Raw genomic sequence first — 22,578 nt, forward strand, 5'->3', positions numbered from 1 at the left:
TTCTAGTCTTGTCACACACAATCACTTAAGAGGCCTCGGTTTACCTAAGGTGGAGAGAGTAGGTTGCATGACTTATGGCCTGCCCATATGGTCAGTTCTGAAGCACCGTGCAGTAGAAACCATTATGGGTATGTGGTGACTGTGTGTGTGTGTGTGTGTGTGTGTGTGTGTGTGTGTGTGTGTGTGTAATCAGATACTATTTAACACCCAGTAGGATCCATTTGTCCTCAGAGGAAACATGCCAGGATCCCAGAGGAATGTGACATTTAAAATTGTACCTACGCTTTGTGCTAGGTCCTATAGATATAAACTTTTGGCAATGCTTAATTGATGAATTAGGCACTGTAAGAGACCAACAACAATATTTTAGCTCTTAGATACTTCATCATGCAATTGCTTTGGTTTCCTTATAAAATTGAGAATATTTCCCCTCCCCTTTTTTTTTTCTTAAAAGAAGCACATCACAGGTTCTTCTGTTGTCCAGAAATTCCCAGTAGCCCCGCTCCTGTGCTTGGGGCTAGTCTTAAGATGGCTTGCTTGCTGATAAGCACTGCAGTAAATCAACAGCCCATCTAAGAGCCAAGCAGGCTGCTGACTGATTAACACGATTAACTGATTAACATGTGCACAAGGTGGACACAATGGGCTGAACATCCACTGGACAAAGGGGCGATTCTCATCCTGGTTGAATCTGAGCAAGACAGCAGAAGGGGTCATCATGCTTCTGAGAACAGGGCAGTTTACTGCTATAACTGACTCATTCCTGGAATTTTTCTATTCTGTAATTTTAGACCTTGATTGACCGTTGATATATGGGATTACAGAAAATAGGATATGGCAGGGATGTATATGCCTTTTCTCTCCATATATTAACTTTTCTCAGTCTCTTGACTTCGGGGGTAGCAGAAGATATTTTGTGAGATCTTTCATCTCCCTTCCTACCTCTTCTCCCCCTCACCCAGTCCCCTCTTATGTGCATGTACACACATTTGCCCATGGAGTAAACAAACAAACAAACAAACAAATGACCAGAGGATGGCACTGGGGACATTGGGGTGTCTTTCCTCAAGACTTTCACTGTTTGTTTGTTTATTTATTTATTTATTTAGAGTCAGGACCTCTTACTGAAATTGAAACTTACTGGTTGACTAGATTTGCTGGCCAATGAGACTCCAACATCTGCCCAGCTCTGTCCCTCAGCGCAGCACACAGCAATGCACGCAGCTTTACAAGGGGATTGGGAGTGTGAGCTCATGTCCTCAGGCTTAGGTTGCATTTTACTAACTGAGCCACTCCCCCCTTTGAAAGTATCAAGAACACCACATTTTAAAACTACCCCACAACTTTGTGCTTTATTAGAATAGTGTCTCGGTGCCAGCAGGCACAGTACACATCATCCCTTTGTCTTGGATACTGGGTCCTGGCACAGCTTGGCTGGAGTGGGGCACAGCTAAGTCCGAGAATTCCAGTGAAGAACACCGAACAAGCTTTTCTTTCCACAACTCACACATTCAAGGGTCACTGCAAGAGGACAGCAATGTAACTGAATAGCGTGCTAGCATCTAATCGAAAATTCACATTGCGTATTGTTTATAAAGCTTATTCGGGAGGACGCCGGATTTCCTTGAAACATCTGAACACAGGAAGAAAATTCATGGTATAGGTGTAGCCAGCTTGCAAGGCTTCTACCCCTCCTACATCATGCCAGACTTCGGCTTTGTGACCAGTACAATGTAGCAGAAACGATGGCACCTATGCCATAAAAGGGACTATGGCATCATGGAGTGAGAAGGGAGACATCTGGGTTTTGTTCCAGGATGTGACAAAGATGCTTGGAAGCTCTCGGGAGTTTCTGGCTTCCCAGGGCAGCCACCTCTAGAAAAATATGTCTCCTGACACGTGGATAGCCTCAATTGTAATTCTCCTTTCCTTCACCAGAATCATCATCCTCTCAACCTGCGGAGGGCATCCTGTCCTCTTCTCCCGGGTACCCCCTGTGGTTATAGTTTATTGCTTCCCTAAACTGACTGGGTCCTGAGCATTTGCTACATAAATGAGTTTTCCTCCAGAATAATGAGATAAGTTTTAGCTGGCTCCAGATAACCTCATGACGAGGATTAGCTGCCAACAAGCAAACGCTGGTCAAGAGCTTGGGACTTTTAGCCCTACTTTAACGCTCAGGGAGAGCGAGCAGCTGCAGAGGGAATTACTAACTGTTGATTGCTGATCTATTAAGTCATACTGATGTAAGAAATATCTGTTAAACAAAACTTGGGCAACAGGGCTCGTGGGATTGCAGGCAGATGCACACCTGGAAGATACAAGCAGGCTTCTTCCTCAGTTTTCTGTCCGCCTCCCATCTCCTCCACGTGTTCCTCATAGCAAATAAAGCGTTTCCCCACGTTAACTTAGCATTACCCCATGTTCTTTAGTTTGAACAAATCGCTGAAAAGGCAAGCCGGCTGAGGGGAGGGGTTTGGACCTATCTGGAGCTACTGCGTCAGGAGCAGCTGGCTTCTGAAAGGGGGCTAGTCCTAGAGGTGTGACTGCTCACCCTGGGGTTTATGTTGACTTGGGGAGTTGGTGTCGGAGTTGAGGTGATCTGTTTGACAGCTGGTTGTTGTCAGAGAACTGACTGTTCGAACACAAAACCTTCTGGGTTGCTCGTTTGTCTTCTCCTCTTTCACGCACATTGCCTACTGTGGGGAAGGTGGATGCCACGTTCTGAAGACACTTGAGTAGCCTATGTGGAATTGAGTAACCTATGAGGAATTGAGCTGCTGTTAAAACCTTCATGGTGTGGGACTGTGGAGAGTCTTCTGCCCAGTTCCAGCAGGCACCAGGTTCCCAAGGACACTTGATTTGCTCCCTGAGGCTGCCGAGCCCTGCAACTCAATTGCTGACCTTCAGAAACAATGTATTTCTGTCCTGCTTATTTACTTACTCAATGTTAGGGTAAGGTTATACAGTAGTACAATATCTACCCTGCACTGAAGATCAGACACAGGGCCTTGGCAACACTAGGCAAATATTCAAGCTATTCTTCCAGCCAATGTTACCTTCCAGCATGATAAAGACCCTATCCTCAGATCTACCTAGCTCTTTCTAAAATTAGATTTTTAGAAAAGAAGTGAAGGCCACACCCTCTGAACTGGAGAGAAACCAAACACACTGTAAATGTATGTTGCGTATTAACAAAATTCCAAATATTCAATAGTGCATTCAGTCTCATCCTGTGCCAAGTGCCAGAGTTCCCTGGGCAATCATCTCCTTTCTTTAACTGGAGATATCACCCTATCTCTGCTTAGTTCTCTTTAATGGAGGAGAAGGCAGGTGCCCACTTCTGCCTCCAAGAAGAAGCTGCAGACTTTCCAGGCTCTGTTTTTGCATAGGATTATCTGACCGGATAGGTTCCAGACTCCTTCTAGGAAGTACATTCTGCAGCAGCAACTGAAGTGAAACTTCTGCGCGTGAAGTTGATAACTACAGAGGTGTAGGAAATGCCCCCTCCCTCTTTAAAGCAAAAATAGCTTGCTCTCTGATTTTTATCCTATTAGATAGATAAGACACTCAATCTTTGTTTTCATCGAGGTGTCTCTCCTCCCTCTTTAATGTACCTCTCACTGAGTTTCTTCTCCCCCCTCCCCCCAACTTCCAGGGTCAGGGTTATAGTCTTAGATGTTACCACAGCATCAGGACACACATTGGGAAAGCAGGGCTAAGGGTGGAGCTAATTGGTAGAGTACTTGTCTAGTCAGGAGAGGGCTGGAGAAACGGTTCCATGGTTAACAGTATCACTGCTCTTGAGGGGCTGGGAGGTAGATTTCTAGCACCCTTGTCAGGTGACTCACAACTACCTGTCACTCCATCACCAGGTGATTCAACACCCTCTTCTAGCCTCCTTGGGCATCCACAGGCACACAGCACACACACACACACACACACACTAAAAACAAGTCTTTTTTAAAAAAGTTAGAAGAAACAGAAAAGATAAAAGCAACTTAGCTATGATGATAACTTCAATTGTCAACTCGATGAGACTGAGACAGAGCCAGGAGGTCATTTAAAGCACAATTCAGTGCAAAAATGACAGGGTTTCCTGGGAGGACCGACTAAGACGACATCATTCCACAGGCTGAGAGCTCAGGACGAATAATGTCGGAAAAGGAGAACGTCTCTCTCTCTCTCTCTCTCTCTCTCTCTCTCTCTCTCTCTCTCTCTCTTCTGGGCACCTTGATGTGAACTGTCATGCTCTGATGATCTAAAACCCTGAGACTGAAATGACCCTTTTTTTCTCTTAAGTTGTCTCTCTTGGGTATTTGCTACAACAACAGAGGGTCGAATAAGGATGGTGGAGCAGCCCTCAGGAATCCCAGACACTCCTCAGAAACACTCGGAGAAGCAGAAATTATAATGCAGAGAACAAAAAGCACGTTAAGAAACATCACTGAGGCCGCAAGGAGAGTCAGTAGGAGGGGAGGCCAGAGGGAGGGTGCTCAACAGCACACAGGCCCTCTCCTTAGACCCGAGAAGTAGTTGACCATTAAATGCAAAACTTAAAAGTCTGCAATTATTGATTTCTTCTCCTTCACCTACTTTCTCAGTAGTCTCTATTTTCGTGGGCAACAGTATCAAAGCATGAAAATTCTTCAGCACCACAATCACACCCTCATCTGAAATCCTAGAGTTAGTCAGAAGGCCAGTGCTGCTTCTGCTTCCCCAGAGCCGGTTACCCTGTTCAACTGGATTGGTGGTGACCGCTGTAATCGCCTTCCATGAGATTGTGTGCCATGGAACTGGGCTTCCTTCATCAGTGTGAGCTGCCCTTGTGGGATACATACAGAAGCTGACACTAGTTAGTTCCTGAGGGGATGACACAGCTTCCTCATCCTGTTGGCTGTTGCCAAAGATTGTAAAATACCTATAGGAAGCCAAGAAATTAGTCCTTGGAAGCCGGTCATGTGACTGTCTAGCAGCCCTGTTTAGGGAAATGGCTGCAGTCTAGGCCCCAATTATTATTTAAATAAAAACCTTTTTTTAAAAAAAGTATTCAATGAAGTTTAGCAATAGGAACCCTACCGTTTTCTCCCTGTTTCATTGGTATTTATTGCTAGAAACTCTGACTGCCTCTCAGAGACATTTTACTATTTATCTGTAGCGCTGATTAGGCCTTGCTGTGCAGCCCAGACTAAGGCCTCGCTTCCAGGTTCTGGGATCTATGCAAAAGATGGGGTGGAAACAGAGGTGATGAAAGATTTTAAAGAAACAATATTTTCTAGACAGAGCAGGGCTGATATACATGTGAACTCAGGGAGACTGTGACAGCACGCACAGGGCCTCTTATAAGCTCAAGCCAGACAGAGTCCCAGCATGAAGGAGGGGATGGGGGAACAGAGTCCCACCCCTTCCTGAGAAGCTATTCACAAACAGTACCTGCTAGAAATGAAAAATCCGTTTTTTTTTCCAGTGACCCTGGGTGTATCCATCCCATTCTAGGGCTGGCAATGACCAGGAGTAGCTGGCCAGCTCAAGTTTGACATTTCAAATTTTTGTTATTGTTGTTGTTGTTGTTGTTGTTGTTGTGTGTGTGTTTCATTCTTCCTTTTTTAAATTTTGTTTTTAAAGGGGGAGAAGGATGGATAGGAAGGACTTGAGAGGAGTTGGGGGATGGGAAAGGCTATGAGAAAATGTACTGCATGACATTTCAAAGAATACAAAAGTGGTTAAAAAAAACGACGTGAGTCTAAGCAGGTGCTAGCATACCTAGCATAAAAGATATCTTTAAATAGCACCAGTATCTAGTAAAGCTTAACCCCCCCCCACCCGTGATCTGAAAACTTAACAGTTTCTAAAAGTAACATGGCGCATAGCAGAAGATGTTAAAAATACTAGTCTCTATGTGTAGACGGAGCCGTAATTAATACCTAGGAAGCCAGATGCTCTACGGCAAAGATGCCTCTATTTTCCAATTAACACATGGAGAGCTTTAAATCTTTCAATTGGAAGCCCAGCCTCCACACAAGACACGGCGGCCAAATGTACTGCAAACACACGTAGCTTCAGAGAAACGCCGAGCCCTGGAAACACACCCCATCTTATTAGCTTCAGCACCGATCTCATTATGAACAGAGTTGCTTACACTTCTTCCTTCTGACGAGCATTCAACAGCACTTGGATGTGTGCCCTTTTGAAAAAGCGATTCCTGCCTTCCCAAACCAGATGGTGAACATCCTCTAGACCCTAACGGAATCAAAAGGGGTTCCTATTGTGTGCTATAATATAATTGCTACATCCGCAAGAGCATGTTCTTATGGAGACTTCTGGGAGTTAAACAACTTGGCTAATGTGGTCCCACAGAGTGGGACAGGAGGCCACATGCCGCTGAGGAGTCAGGCTATGTGGAGGGGCTTCTGCTTCTTTAATTCTTCCAAAATAGGCTTCAGTGGAGGTGTGGGGCCCTGCCTCATGGGCTCACAAAGAAGCTGTCTTCTGTCTTTGACTATCAGAGACAAAAAGTCTGCTATCTCATAAAGGAGGTAATCAAGCAAGAAAACCTCCCTCGCCCTCCCTTCCTCTGCCCCTTTCTCTGTCTTCTGGTCGGATCCAGCCAGATTATATGTGTAGGATATTCTAATCACCACCATCAACAGCAGAACCAACACCCACTTGTGACTACCATTTGAGTACCACACTCACCACAGAGAGAAACACGCATCCAAAGGCAACTACATCATTCTGCAATTAGCCAACAAATTGGAGAATAGTATACTGTCTCCTACCTTGGAGATTATTCTGTCTTGGCAAAACCTAAAAGGAGAAAAGACAAATGCATTAGTGTTTTTGTTGCTTCTGATCTTTGAAACCACAGAACTGAATTAAACAAATAGTCTCTCCAATAGTTTAGCGAAATGATTACTTCTTCTACTTAATTTAACCATTGGTTAGGGATACGTTTGGGGTGAAGGGGAGCCATTCACCAAGAGACTGAGTAAATCTCATTGCAGTCTAGGCTCTGGAGGTGTGAAACAGCATTTTGAGGCAAAACAAAAGCCTTTGACAACTTGGAGATTGCCTGTCAAGTGTGTCTTAGACATCCTATGATTCCTCACAGGTCAGAGAGAACAATTCCTTTGTGGTAAGACCCTGTTCATGAAATGTAGCATCTCATTCTCTATAAAGTTGTCTAGGTTAGCTGTCAGGCTAGGTTGGTCACATGACAGCAGAATGGACTCAGACAGGTCGTGTCCTGTGACCTGCACCACCCTGTAGGCCTACGTCTGAAAAAGCAGAAAGAAGAGTTTTTGAATAGTTGGGTGCCAAGCTTCTGCTGAGCTCAGTGTTCAGTTCAGCCGAACATTATGTCCTCTCCCCAGTTTGCTTTTTGGAAGCTTTTCTTTTACATCCTAAATACGTGTGTGTTTCAACTTGGACTGGAAAGATTTAATTAAAAACAATTCCATCACCGCCGCAGGAGCCTATGCTTGTACAGCTCTCGGCGACCGGACACTTTTCCCTTCCTAAAACCTAAGACGGTTTCTCATTTTTTGGTATTGTGCCAATTAGAAAAGAAGTGTGTTGAGCAAACAGCTAAGAAATCCATCAAAAGGTAAGGGTTCTTTTTATTTGAGCGCTCTTTCCTAATGGGTGGGAATTGATTGATTAGCTCACCTAGAACAGGGTTAGCCTCAGGCAGAAACAGCTTTGTAGACCTTAGTGGACTGGATTTAAAAACCAAAAAAGTAGAAAATCAACATTAGGAATTCAATGGACTTCAAAAGCAGAGGAAAACGCAGTCTGAAAGTATATTAAAATCCTTTCACTTATTTCCAATCAAATGGCCTCATAATAAATTATAGTGCTGTCCTAAGACTCCGTCTTAGCTGGAAATGTGCTCAGGCTACGATCTCTAAATTCAGCTTACACTGAAAATTTCCAAACTTCCTACCCCATTTAATTTAAAAGTTTTTATGTCAAATGCGTCGCCTTATGGACAGCTCCCCTTCCCGTGCCCCTCTGCTCTGCCAACAACACACACATTGGCTTTGAGACTACTTTCAAAAAGAAGTTTGTCTAAGTAGAAAATTCGCCTTTCAGAAAAGACAAGGGGCAGAAGAAAGCATCCGGTAATCCCCTGCCTCTGGCTGGAATCAAGGGAAAAAACCTTCTTGAAGGCCAACAGTGTCAGCTGTTGCTACACTAATCTTGTCTCTCACCCACTTTGCTATTCAGTGTTTGGTGTCTACAAGTACTGTGCTCCTAGCACAAAGGGGAAGGTTTTAGAGAGAGTAACATTTAAATTTCAATGTGTATGAACATCGACTGGGGTGCTTGTGAAAATGCACATTCCTGGGCCTAGCCCAGCTGCAGGAAACCAGGCAGGGGCATTTCCAGTGTGTTCTATGGAACTGGAGTCTGGAGATCACAAGTTGAGAAGCCCTAACTGTTGCATGTGAAATGTTGTAGCATGTAAGCTAAGTGTCAAGCGTTGGGTAGGAAGGGTTTGCAGTGGATATTCTAGGTGGGTGCATTGGTGCACGCCTGTAACCCCAAAGCATGGGAGGCTGAGAAAGCAGGGTTACTAATCTGAAACTAGTATGACTACATAGCAAGTTATGGGCCATCTTGAGCTATATGATGAGATCCTGTCTCAGGAGGTAAGGACATGTTACTTTCCCACGGAAGAGAATATACTCAGTAAATATACTTGAAGGAAGCAGTATTCAGTAAACACAGTCCTTTCCTACTTACAGATCCCTGCCCCTGCCTTTGTGATTTCTATATATCTGACCTACCGTAAGCACTATCTTCCTTAATCTACAAATATACAAATTACCAAAAAAGGGAGAAAGCCTCGGTGATGCAGCCTAATTAACATGGTGTCCATTCATAGTTTAATTCTATGTAAGCCGTAGAACTCTTGAAATTCATGGCTGGAATGACTTAGAAGAAAAGCATCCTACTCTTTTTGAAGACTCTTTCGATTAAAGAGGTGAAAAATGGGAGGGGGTAAATATAAAGGCTTAATGAGAAAGCTTAGCCACAAGCTTGAATAAATCCCAGGTGTCTGCCTACACCTTCTCCCTTCTGGTTTAGATGGAAATATCCACAAAGAGCTATGAAGTAAATAAAATTAATCATAATCAATCATGAACTGTCGGAATTTGCCTAGAACCAAAATTCTGAAGTGGACACATGGCACCCTTCTGCTTGCTCTAATTCTCCGCCAGTTCACAAACTATTGTGTTGCTTGGTTCAGCACAAGCCTTCCAACCTCCAATTACAAGTGATACTGTTAAAAAAAAAAAACCATCGGAATGTTCAAATACATGCCACCAATCCTGGCATTAAAAACATTCTTTTCCAGCTCACATACTGCACAAAAGATAATGAACACATCATTACTCTCTATGTATCAGTCTCAAGAGCTCCCTTTCTTCGTTTGGATATGTTAACTTTGGACTTACTAAGTATTTACTAGGAGATCGTGATTAAACTAAAATAAGGGACTGTATACTGATGTCAACTTTTAATGGCAGGCATACATAAAAACATATGAAAAATTACCGTGTTCGCGCCACCATTATTTTACTGAAATGGAAAGATTTGATGATAAGACACAGGAAGGAACTAATTCAAACGCGGCACTGTCCCTGTGTGTTCTGTTGTGTGGTCACAGTTACTCGGTCACTGTGTTAATTAATGCTCTGTGGCTGCTACTAAGTGTGGCAGGCAACCTAAGGGAGCAAGGGCTTGCTTGGCTGTTCCAGAGGTCTCATGGCACTGTGGTGAGAGGAGTTCAGTCCCTTAGGCAGTGAGGGCAAGAGCCTGTCATGTAGAACACATCACCTTTCCCCTGAATGGATGAATGACCCAAATGGGCCAGGGGAGCCTGTGTAGGACCTGTGGACAGCTCACTAGCTCCACCTGAGAGGTGCTCACAAAGGACCAGCCGTACGAAAGATGACGTCAGTCGCCATCAACTTTCCATCCTGAGATAAATGAGAGCCCTTGGGCAGGGTGCAGCAGAGGTTTTCTCCCCTAGAGCCCTCCCCACTCTTGGCAGTTCCTTTCCACGGTTCCCTAATAAAACCATTTGCTCCACACACTGACTGCCTGCATTTGCTTATTCTTCAATGCACAAGATATTTAGTGAGATCCTTCATCTCCCTTCCCACCTCTCCTCCCCCGTCCCACCCCTCTCTTAGGTGCACGTGGACACGTGGCAGTGAACAGGGAAGTCACTGACTCAGCGTGGGGGTGGTGACTTTGGTGGCTGTTGTTTATCCAGAGCCCTAGCCAGGAGAGGAGGAGACATTCTCGAACAACCAGCATCTGGTGGGGAGGAATGGCAGCCAGGCTTCCACACATCCTGCTGGGCAGTAAACAGAGTGGGGGTAGTTAGCAAAGGCAGACCAGGGCAAGTTACAGCGCCATCCCGAAGGATGTGCTTCAGTGACTTCCTTCTTCCACGGAGACCATGAAGTTCTAGCACCTCTCTACAGTCTATTCATCCATCAGGGGACCTATTCCGGATACGGTCAGAAGCCTCCATATCTCACGGTCTTTAGAAATGTTCTTAAAGTCCACTGAGAGACCTGATTTCCTGATCAAGCCATTTCCCAGGCCAATCAAACTGACAGGCCCTTACCCATCTCAGGCCCTGAGCAACACTCTTGTCTGCATTAATCTTTGGGACACCGCTGTAGCTTTCTTCCACGTTCTCTTTGCTCCGGAGACGTGTGCCAGAGTGGACGTGGTCTTCAGCAGGGAAGCCTCACCACCCAGCTGCCCCAGAGCAAACCAGGCCATCTACTTCTTCTCTCTTCATCTGTTAGCACCTGGCAACCGCTGTCCTCAGGTGCTCCTCAGCTGCTTTCAACCGGACGTCCGCTGGATCCCAGTCACAGCACACAGTTCCCAGAAGCACAGGTCTCCAGGCCGTTGTCTTGCTGGTGGTGCCTGTATCCCTTACATACAAGCCCACACATGACCTCGGGTCTATTTCTTTCAGTCTTCTTTTCAGCTGATAAACACCTGTTCATTCTCTAAAACCTCACATCACACCACTTCTGTGAGGCTGGGCTCAGTTTCTGCAGACACAGTTATTCCCTTATTTGTGCTTCGGTGTAGTTCTTCCTGCCCATTCCAGAATCCTCATCTAAGTGTATTAGCGTGACCTGTGTTTAAACCTGCTTCTCCCTACTTAGACAAGGGGGGGGGGTCTTGGAAGCAAGCCTTCTTACTTATGTAATGACTATCAAATATCTACCTCGTGCTGTGGGATTTTATATTCTGAAATGCTGGATGGAGAATAAGGTGCATATTTGATGGGTACCCAATAAATTCCATGTCAGGGCAGTAGTGAACAAGTACCTCGCGCATCCTCTCTAGGATGCCCCAGTTGTTAGGAACCACCTATTCGCTGTGCAGCTGCGGGGAGGAGCAGGTACTCAGTTGCTAGCATAATGGGTCTGTTAATTTCAGGAAGGGGGAGTTATTTTCAGATGGAGGACTGGGTTTTATGAACAAATGGGAACACTGGAGGGGGGAACATGGGGACCAAGGCTAAAGCTGTAAGTTCACGCTCTCAAAGCAAGGAATGCATTTATATCTAGTAAAACTGGGCAAAATAAGTCCTACACTAGCGTGTGCTTTAAAGACAAATGAATAGCATCCTCCGGAGTCTGTAAGCCTCAGTGACACCCAGGCTGCTAAACGGGTGATGGGAATTATGTTGTCTCTGTTGATGAATGAAGCTCCCTCAGGCATAGTCAACAGCGGTGCCGCTTCACCCTGAGCTTTTCGCCTCTTTTTTTTTTTTCCTTAAAGAAGAGAGATCATGATGTTTACAGTTTTTCTTCTGGTTATTAAAAAAAGATTAAATTCTTCCTAGACAATTGTCCAAATCCAAGAACTTAAGCTAAATTTCCTCATCTTAGAAAATTTCAGGCAGTTCTCTATTTGGATTGAGGGGACAGCTCTTCTCTTGACTCGTCATTGAACAAAGAGTGATGAAAACTTTCGGGAATTCAGACAGAATTAAAAGTCAGGACACTTCTCAGTGGCGAGGGGAACTTTTGGGGCTCGGGAAGAAGCAGGGAGCAAAGGCCATCGCTTTAGTCCATGCCTCACCAGTACCAGCTCTGCCCATTCCCTCAGGACAAAAAAAAAAACATTCTGGGGCTTTGCGTTCTTTATGATGCTTCCCACTAATCAGAAGAAAAACAATGTGATTGCCAATGCTGTTTTCCATAATGACACACACACACACACACACAGTTATGAGAAAATTATTTTTGAAAGAATGTGTTATGGACACTGTTTCAATTGGTTTTGACAGTCATAGAGCTACTATGCAATGCAAACAAAAATTATACAATCTTTTTATAATTTTTGTGAAGGGCCCTTCTAGATGCAAATTTTTATTTATGTAATTTTCCCAGGCTATAATTTGACATAGACTCTGTCTCCTAACCAAGGGTTTGTTGTAAACACTATTTAGTTTGTAATTACCATATAGTTAAATGTCTAATCACAGAGATTCACTCCGTGATCATTGACAAAAATGGCCACACTTAACACAGAAGAAATTAACACTAAGGAAAATGGGGCTGCCTCTAACCCGTGCCTGGCCAATCAACCAGAGCAAAACGACCAGACCACAGCTACAATGATGGGTGATGGATAATTAATCTGTGCTGTCTGAATCAGAGAAAACATGAGCCTTAGACCTGTTTTTTTGCTCCAAGTTGAGTTGAATGCCAAGAATGGGAATGTGGAAGGACCAACGGAGAAAAAGAGAGGCATTCCTGAGATATTTGGAAGCACCAGGTGAATCTATCTTTCACATTTGTTTTTCTACCAAACTCCTCTCTGTGGAATATTTTTTTTTGGCAGGTATTCATTTTTAATGTATGCTTAGGAAACATTGGATATTCCTTCTACCTTGCACAGACTCTATTACCTTAATTTCAGAAATGATAGCCAGTTTGGTGATTGCTGGAGAGTAGGCCCTGGCTGTAAAATGTCAGCCAGAATGCCTCTGACAGCCCAAAGCAAAGGCTTGCCCTGAATTCCATTCCCATCACCTTCCCCGCGGTCACCATTTAGCACCTCCAGATGCTGGGGTCTTGAGTGTTTGCTGCTCTAGTCAGCTCTCTTTGCTGCTGCCCATGTGGCTCTGCCCATGCATGACCACTCCCAGCCAAAATCCTCACCTGGCACATTCTTACCCGTGCCATCAGATAATTTGCCGACCCAGAGACATGAGATGTTAATCCCTGTGACATTGCTCAACTTCTGTGTCCACCTGTGCAGGTCACACCCCAGCCACACATTTGTGGCATCTCTACTCATCTCTCTTCTTTTCTCTTCTGACATTTTCTGCTACCTAGATTCTTTGTCCCATCTTAGTGGCTTATAATTGTTCCTTTATTTTTCTATAATTTTAGGATACATCAAAAGAAATCTGGTTCTATTTGGTTTTCACAGCCACCAGCCAGTCCAACATACTGACTGAAATGCTTGGCTGGGTCCAGATGTTCTTGCTACCCTGGAGCAGACACCTGCTTTTTGAAGGCGCTCTCCTGCACCCACAGTCCCATGCAGTCTCTTGTAATGATATATTCGGAATATGGACATTTGAGTCTCTTTAGCATTCATGCTGAGACTCTATCCCCAGTGTGCCAGTGCAGTAGTATTGAGACAAGGCCATAGGAAATGACCGCGCCATGAGGTCCTGTGAATGCGGTTTGTGCCTTTGCATAGGTTTTGAGGGCGTCTGTCAAACCCTTTGACACTTCTCCCCCTTCTACTACATAGGGTTGTGGCAAGAAGATGCCATCTCTGAAGCAAAAGCAAGGCTCTAGGTCAGCGGTTCTCAACCTTCCTAATGCTGTAACCCTTTAATACAGGTCCTCGTGCGGTGGTGACCCCCAAATACGAAATGATTCCGTTGCTAATTCATAACTGTTATTTTGTTACTGTTAGGAATCAAAATGCACATATCTTATATGCAGAATATCGGATACGCAAAAGGTCATTTAACCCTCCAAGGGTTAAATGTGGCCCGACGGTTGAGAACCGCTGCTCTACCCGGACATCTTCATCTTAGAATCTGCGGCCTCTAGTGCTGCAGGAGAGATATTTCTATCATTTATGAACTAGTTGGTTTAAAGTTCTTTGTTACAACAAGCGGAACAGAATCAGACAGATCTAGCTTTCCAGATCTGACTGCAGCTGCCTGAGACAGCCTGCAACGCACTACTTAGGGCTGCTGTACAAAATGCTACACACGGGCTGGGTTATAAAAGCAGAAATTTATCCTCTCACAATTCCAGCAGCCAAACTCAAGGTGTTTGCAAGGCCCTGCTCCCTCCGGGACTGTGGGTAGAGCCTTCACTGTCCTCAGTGGAGCCCTCCGTCTTGGCATTCGCAGGTTGTGATAGCACCCGTTTCCACACCTGTCTTCTCCTCATGCGCCACCTCCCTCATACAATTATATCGGATTAACTTCCACCCTGTAGCAGTATGACTTCATCTTATCTGACAATATCTGCAGAAATTCTACGTCTGAATACAGCTGAATTATGAGGTATTTGGAGTTTGGACTTGATAGTTTTACTGCTCAGGCTTTTATTAAGCAAGCTCTGTAGTGTAATTCAGTCCCCAAGAGACCCAACCTAGAACCACCCAGGCGAACTAAATCAAGACCCAAATCTATGTGACCTAATAATTAGTAGTGTTTAAGTAACTGTTGGGGAGTTTGTTGCCCCATAGCAATAAATAAACAAAATGCTTATCTTGGCTTGGGTCCTCACAACTGCCACATTATGGCTTCTACAAATAGAGCCTAGACATTTTTATTTTCTTGCAAGATTACTTGGGCCTTCTTGGTATTTTCCCTTGTTTGTTTTTGTCTTTTGTTTATGAAGACAAAGTCTTGTTATATAGTCCTTTCATATCAGAAACTTAGTAGATAGACCAGAATGGCCTCAGACTTGGGTCCATTGTCCTGCCTCTGTCTCACAAGTGTCAGGGTTATAGGCCGATGCCATCATTCTTAGACAAGCTTGATATTTAATCCAGCAGACACGGTCTCTGTTTGAGATGGTGCCTTAGGCTGCATGTCCGTTTTTGTCCCCCCTGGTGTACATTGTAATGACTAAAGGAGAAATTCATCAAATGTATGCAATATAAAGAAAAGGGCAAGGGGCATGAACAGGCAGAAACTAAAGAATTTATTGAAGGTGCAAAGAAGGTATTATATAAGAATATAGCGCCAAATCTCAACAAAGGAACTGCGAAGAAGCCAATTGCTAGACAGTGCTTGGCCTGCCTTCTGGACAGAGTCCAGGCAGGGCACACATCAAGGGGGCAGGGCTGGGGAAGGATTAAGAAGTGTTGTTGGTGTCAGCAGCAGCTCCTTTCCCTCCCCAGTGCCCGTGGAATAGCACCTTGTGGAGAGATCCATTCTTGCCTGTGTTGTCTACAGCCCCAGGGCAGAAGCGTGGAGCACCCGCCACACACGTGCATCACACATGTGCACCACACATGTGCACATTACTGTTGCCATAATCCAGGACCACGTTGGGGAGAGTGACCTCCACTGTTCAACAGCACCCTTGGGGAGCCAGGCCACTCAGCACTCTAGCGCGACTTGCCTGTCCTGTCTACCCATGACTTATACTCGTAATGAGAGAAACCAGGGCACCATTAATTAGTGTCTCAGTCTCAGTGCTGTTGACAGTTAAAGCCAAGAACTTCTTTATTGAGGGGTCATGACCTGTGCATTGGAGGGTGGTTAACAATAGCCTTAGCCTCTACCTATTAGATGCTTCCTTAGTTATAATACCCAAAAGTGCCTCTAGACATTGGTAGATGTTTCTAGGTGAGATGTGCGCGCGCGCGCGCGTGTGTGTGTGTGTGTGTGTGTGTGTGTGTGTGTGTGTGTACACATGTGTAGGGATATCCACACATGTGGTGGCCAGAGGACAATCTCGGGTGTTATTCCTCCTCAGGACTCATCCATCTTGTCTTTCAGACAGGCTCTTTCACCGGTTAGGCTAGCCTGGCTGGTCAGCAAGACCCAGGGATCTGTCTGTCTTCACCTCCTACGCACTGGGATTATCAGTCGGTGCCACTGTGCCTGACTTTTTTATACAGGCACTGGGAATGGCATCTCCCCAGCTCCTGATGCTTTGGATTCTTGACTGGCTGCTACTCTCTTTGGCTATTACTACTTGTAGGCCATACAACTCCATTCTCTTGAGGAAATATTAGTCATGTCTAAGACTTACTACCATCTAAACTCTGATTTCCACACTCCAGATTCTCTCAGGAATTTTTCTTTTGCCTTTAGACAGAGTAACACAGGGGGCTCAGACAGTGTCCAGATGGCTGGTCTTTAGCTAGCAGGGAAGGCTCTCAGCAGCTCAGACTTGTGAATGGTGGCTTGAGATTCTTATGGGTTTTCTGGAACCCAAACCATGTCCCAGTAACAACAATACAAACTCCAAGGAGGAGCATAGCTTCTACAAAGGAGAGCCTGGAGTGGGCGAATGCCATGGATGTGGATAGGATGCCAGGCTGCATTTTTCGGAAGGAGTAGGAATCACCGCTATAGAGCTGCCTCCTAATGTCTGCCCTAGTTATAGGTACTGCTGCTGTGATGAAACACCATGACCCAAAGCAACTTGGAGAGGAAAGGGTTCGTTGGCTTACACTTCCACAACACTGTTCATCATCAAAGGAAGTCAGACTAGGAACTCAAACAGGGCAGGAACCTGAAGGCAGGAGCTGATGCAGAGACTTTTGGAGGAGTGCCATTAACTGGCTTGTTTCTCATGGCTTGCTCAGCCTGCTTTCTAGGTTCACCAGTCTATGGATGGCAGCAACAACAATGGGCTAGGTCTCAATTACTAATTAAGAAGGTACTCTGTAGGCTGTCTGCAGCCTGATCTTATGGAAGCATTCTTTCAATTGAGGTTCCCTCCTCTCACATGACTATAGCTTAGGTACATTGACATAAAACTAGCTGGTACAATCCCTCACCTATGAGATGGAAGGAGACGCTGGGAATTGGGAAGGACTTGGACTCTTGGCACATCTGCCGAAGTAGGGAAGAGGACATCACAGACAGTGAGAGGACAGGCTTCATGGGATTGATTGGGAAGTAAGGTGTCAAGGTTGGAGTCCTGGAAGGGTCCTCTGGGCAGACTCACTCCCACTATAGGAACCCAGAGTGAATGAGATGGAGGCAGTTGGTCTTTACCAGGGTCAGGTTCTCACAGTTGGGGATGCACACAAGCAAGCTCCAACTGCTCTTTTCATAGCATGTCCTTAGCAAACCAATATCACCAGCCTAATTGGAGTCTAGTCACATGGACACGCTCACCTGCCAAGTGACAGGGGACTCCAGGGTTTTGTAATTTATAAAGATAGAACCTTGTTTTTTCTGTTTTCGTTTTGTTTCTGTTTCTGAGACAAGGTCTCATTATAGCCCTGGATAGCCTGGAACTAATTATTTAAACCAGGTTTAACTATAACTCAAAGAGATTTATCTGTCTCTGCTTCCTGAGTGCTGGGATTAAAATTAGGTACCATTAAGTATGGCAGTACCTCATTTTTCAAAAGCAATATTTACTGTGCCAGCAGTAGTCTGTAAAATTTGCCACCACTTGATTTTGGATTTGCAAATAAAGTTTTATTGGAACACAGTCACACTCACATTGTCAAGGATACTTTTACTTTACAGGTACTAGAGGAGAATAGTCCTGACAGACTAGATGATCACAACAGCTGAAATATTTATTAGCTTGGCCTTCAGAAAAGTTTTCAACCCCACACCTCGGAGCCCAGAATACAAACTCCTTTCCTCAGAACTGTTCTCTTCTTCATGTTGCAGGCTTGTATACGTAGACAGAATGCAAACTGAAGACTTGGCGGCTTCTATGCAATGTATGTTCAAGTTTGGGTTTTCTTGTGCTTTTAACGAATGATACTGTTTAGAGAGGTTAGAACTTTTGTCAGCGGTGACTCATTTGGTGCTTCTGTCAGGCAGGGACAAAAGACAGAGTGAGAGCCATGGAGGTGGGATATTTGGTTGAGAAAAGTGAAGGTGTGGTTACTCCAGGCTATGTAGTCATATCTGAAGATTTGGAGTTAGGGGTCACCAATGAGAGAGAACTTGTGATATTTGCCTTTCTGGGTCTAGGTGACCTTACTCAATATGATACAAAATTAAACCACTGTCAAGATGGGACACTTGGGAGGCAATAGGCAGGGGAGGAGCACCCGATCTAGTGATCTGATCAGGGAAATGGGAAAGGGGCAGGGCTCATTAGAGGTGGGGTAAGGAGGTAAAGACAGAAGAAAGGAGGAGTGTAAAATAACAAGGATGTCTAAAAAAGCCAGGAGGAACCATGCTGTTAACTACTTACCTGAAAAAGAGAGACAACTAACTCATGTAATTCGGTGTGTAACTATACATACATAGTTGTATTGAACTTTTCTCATCTGTACTAACAAGGCTTCCTCCAAGAGTCAAAGACCACCTATTGCTCAAGACACCATGTACTTCAGAAGCAGAGCCCAGAGTCCCTGAGCTAGAATTGACCTGAATGCCCTTCCCTGAGGACAAGCTATCATGGTACCAAAAGGTACCATTCAAGCTTGCAAAGGAGGGAGGCAACCAATAGTCCTACCCAGCCATGTTGCTTATGAACCACAAGGATGACCAGCATGGTAGGATAACTGTAAGGGTACATTAGGGACACAAACACTTTTGTGGTAATCAACAGTGCTCTAAGTGAATGTAAGACCTGCTCAACAAAAGGGAAACTGTGCCTACTACTAGAGACCTAGTCAACTCCTCAGGGCTAGTGGAGTCATGGATCCCGGAGGAGAACCTACAACCACCACTTCCCTAAACCAGCATCATCCCTACTACACTCTAAATATTTGTCCTTATACCCACAGGTAAGTGTCCTCACCCCTCATCGAGGAAACTCCTCTTTGCAGTAGACAGAGACCATTACAGAAACCCACAACTAATCGAAGTGCAGAGTTGTGGAGCCTAGTTCCAATGGGTACATCAATGAAATACTCCCATACTTAAGGCTCAGGATACATTCCAAAGAGGAGATGGGGAGATTGACAAGCCAGGGGAATAGGGAATTTGCTGTGAGACTGTGTCTCCTAGAAATGTCAGAAACTTCAACCGTAAAGTCTCACCGACATGACTGCCCAAATGTAAGCTGAACAAACCCCACACCAGTAAAAATGTCAAAATGCATAGGGGAAAGCTCAAGAGGCCTCAACCTTACAAAAAGAATGCCATGCAACTAAGGGATACTGAGAGAGGGAGAAATAGTCTTCCCTGGGGATATGCACACCAACTGGCTATCCAATACCCAATGATCAGACCTGAAAACAAACATGCAGGTAACATTCCACAGACTGAACAGGTTATATTTAGGACTACGTATGTATATACATATATGCATCATGTAATAACAATGAAAAAGAGACCCTGGATTTGAAAGAGGGGTATATGAGAAGGTCTGGAGTCAGGAAAGAGAAGGGAACATAGCATTGTAATTATATCACATTATCAAATCAAATCAAACATATAAAGGAAGTGGCAATGAGGTGATGGAACTGCATTGACAATCCAATGGGTAGCACGGAGCACAGAGAGCCTGCCTCCTGGTCTTCCCCATCACATCCTTCTTTCTTATTACATTTTAGCTCCTTTCTGTTCCCAGAGTCTCGCCCAGCCTCTGAAAGCCCCTTGCTCCTAGAGATGTAGACACCATGCAGAACTGCCGAAGCCTCCCTCTATCTCCTTTCTATTCAAACCAAGACCCCACTGACCCCACGTTACTAGAGATTCTAGCCCGCCCTGCTGGCAGTCTGCCTGGCTACTGGAAACACCCTGGGGAGAAGAGAATGAATGCAAACAAACAGATATTGGGGCAGGGGAGAAGAAAGAAAACAAGAAAAAGAAGTCAAATTTCATTTTGAAAGTCTCATCCAGCATAGAAATACGTTTCTAGCTTCAAAAACACAGCAAAACAGTTTTCCCTAGGGTTCCACAGTCTAAGGACTGGAGCCTTGCAAAAGCATCTGCTCTGTAGGGAGAGTGTTTTGTTTTCCAAGAAAGTTCACATAATTATTTGGGGTACTGTTACTCCACACCAGCTGCTGGCATCCTGAAGCTCGGTTCCCATAACTCAGTTGTTGAAATAGCATTGGCTTGAAAGTGGTTCCATCATCCCAAAGTCAAATCTTGTGGACGCATTTGGGTAATATGGCCACCTTTTATATATTTGCATTTATCTATGCCTTCACATCAGACAAAGCCCTTTGCCAGGGATGACCACATTTCATCTTCCCAGTTGATCTGGGAGGTAAGTCAAAGGTCACCTCTTCCTGGGAAGATCAGCAAGTTTAAGGCTCAAGCAGGTCAATCTCCTTGTCTGCCCACAGCCACTTGGGATATACATAAGCTAGAAACCATGGTTCTGCCCTATAAACCACTGGGATTCCTCTTGTATCCTTGCTGTGTCTGGTAAATCAACGTACAGATTCTCGTCCTGTTACAGGAGGGTCTCTGAGCTCCTGTGCCTGCCAAGCCTGCCTGCGGGAGAAGTAAAGGAAGCATCACAAAATATTTAAAGATAACGAATGGCCTAGAAACCTTTGAAAAAGGCGCTTATGCCATTTTTGTAATTAAAGAATATTAAAAGTCACCGTCAACTGTTATTTTAGGAAGGACTGTTCATGCTAAACTCCGAGAAACTGAATACTGATAGGATTGGTGGAAGAAGGATTGCAGAACTCGGGGAGCCACTAGTGGTTTGGGTTTGGAATAGATAGCATCCTGACCCGAGTCATTGCCTCTCCTTTAAAAGCCCTGTCAATCGGAAGGGCTCCTTTCAGAGCCTCTAAGTGCCTGGCAGTTAGAGCAATGCTGAGGCAGAGGCCCAACGAATGTCGTTATTTTCCAAGTTGAAATTCTGCTCTTATAAAGTCAAGTTTGCTTCATGCAGTTGCTTCTGGGATTAAATATGTGGATAGACATATTTTTAAAAGAAACTTGTTTATTTATTATATATATGTATACATATATAATATATGGGTTTCTTGTCTGCCCGTGTGTCTGTATGTCTGTGTACCACATGCATTCCTTATACCCACAGAGGCTAGAAAAGGGTGTTGGATTCCCTGGGATTGAAATTACAGTCAGTTATGAGCAGTTATGTGGGTGCTGGGAATTAAACTTTGTTGATGAGCAGCAAGTGATCTGTACCAACTGTGCCATCTTTCCAGCCTGGATTTTTTTTTTAAAGTCTTAGCACAGGGCATAGCACATAGCCACTGGAAGAATTTTATCTTACTTATCAATAGTATTTTGGCATATTACATATTTTGACCTCTCCCTGACCTCAAGCTGAGCTCTCTCTGGAGTTGGGTGTGTGAAGAAGCCTGGTACAGGTGAGATGGCTTTCCCTTTCTCTCTTGCAGGGAAGCATTTTTTTTGTTCCTATTAAGCCTGCCCAAGCCTCAGGTAATGTTATCTTTTCCAGAAGGAGACAGGCTCCCACGTAGGGGCTGTCAGAGAGAATTTGGGGCATGTGAACAACTTAAATGAATCAGCCCTGACAAACCTGATTTACAGATTAAAATACTGTTGTGATATTTACCAAAAGTATATATAGCAAGTGAAGACACCTCCGACAGGCAGACATTGATTGCCTGTGTTAATCAGCTGCTGCAAATTAGCTACAACCAGAAGCAAAATGCTTGGGAAAAGATAAACGGGGCCATAAATAATTCCGATTTTGATGCATTTTGAAATCAAGGGAGACTGTTGTTCAGGTTTGCTGCAAGGTGACACCTCCGCTGTGTTCCATGAGGTCACATCGGGTTTCATCCGAGTGCTGAGAGAAGATCGAACTTGACATCAACAGATGACAAAGAATGAAGGCAATTGCGTCAGGTGCTGGTGCATTGGGAGAGACAGAGGGAGAGGAGAGGGAGGCCAGTGTCTGCATAATATTTCTACTTAATCTCTCATGCTTTTAGCGCCATGTCCATAGCTCCTTCATCAATATCCCCAACATCTCTGGGCAGAATCAAAAATCTGTAGCCTTAAAAAAGACCTGCAGAAGTGCTCTTTCTAGAAACCCTGGAGCAAGGTGACTGCTTAAGAAGACATGTTCTGCCTTTCAAAACTTATTTGTTGAATGAATAAGTGAATGAAAAATTCTCTTTCCCTCCCATTCCCAGAAGGCTGCTTTGCCCTCAGGGTATGAAAAGGGTTGCGAGTCTGGGAAGGCCCTAGGGGCCTTATCCAGTCACTCATTCATTATTTATACGCTGCCTACTTCTAAAAAAGATTTGAGGCAGCTTACAACAAAAGATACCAGCACCAAAGGGCCCTCTTCTCAGCCATTCCTTGCAGGGTTTCATTATCTGTTCCATGACCATCAAACATGAGTATTAAATGGTGATTTGCATGGGATGCCATGCCAGGGGCTGAATAAATCAGGCAGAGCCAGGCTCTGACCTCCA

The 22,578-nt window shown here is 44.6% G+C and overlaps 1 protein-coding gene across 1 annotated transcript in view; it reads right to left on the minus strand.

Annotated features, from left to right (window-relative positions):
• Positions 1 to 22,578, minus strand: part of Sema6d (semaphorin 6D) — a 574,281-nt gene that overhangs the window by 172,291 nt on the left and 379,412 nt on the right. Inside the window, exon 4 of the mRNA XM_085696406.2 lies at positions 6,780 to 6,807. The gene's annotated coding sequence lies outside the window, so the exon portion shown is untranslated. The remainder of the gene's footprint in view (positions 1 to 6,779; positions 6,808 to 22,578) is intronic.

The sequence above is a fragment of the Myodes glareolus genome, chromosome 10 (genome assembly GCF_982192425.1).
Source record: "Myodes glareolus chromosome 10, mMyoGla1.1, whole genome shotgun sequence".
Lineage (NCBI taxonomy): Eukaryota > Metazoa > Chordata > Mammalia > Rodentia > Cricetidae > Myodes > Myodes glareolus.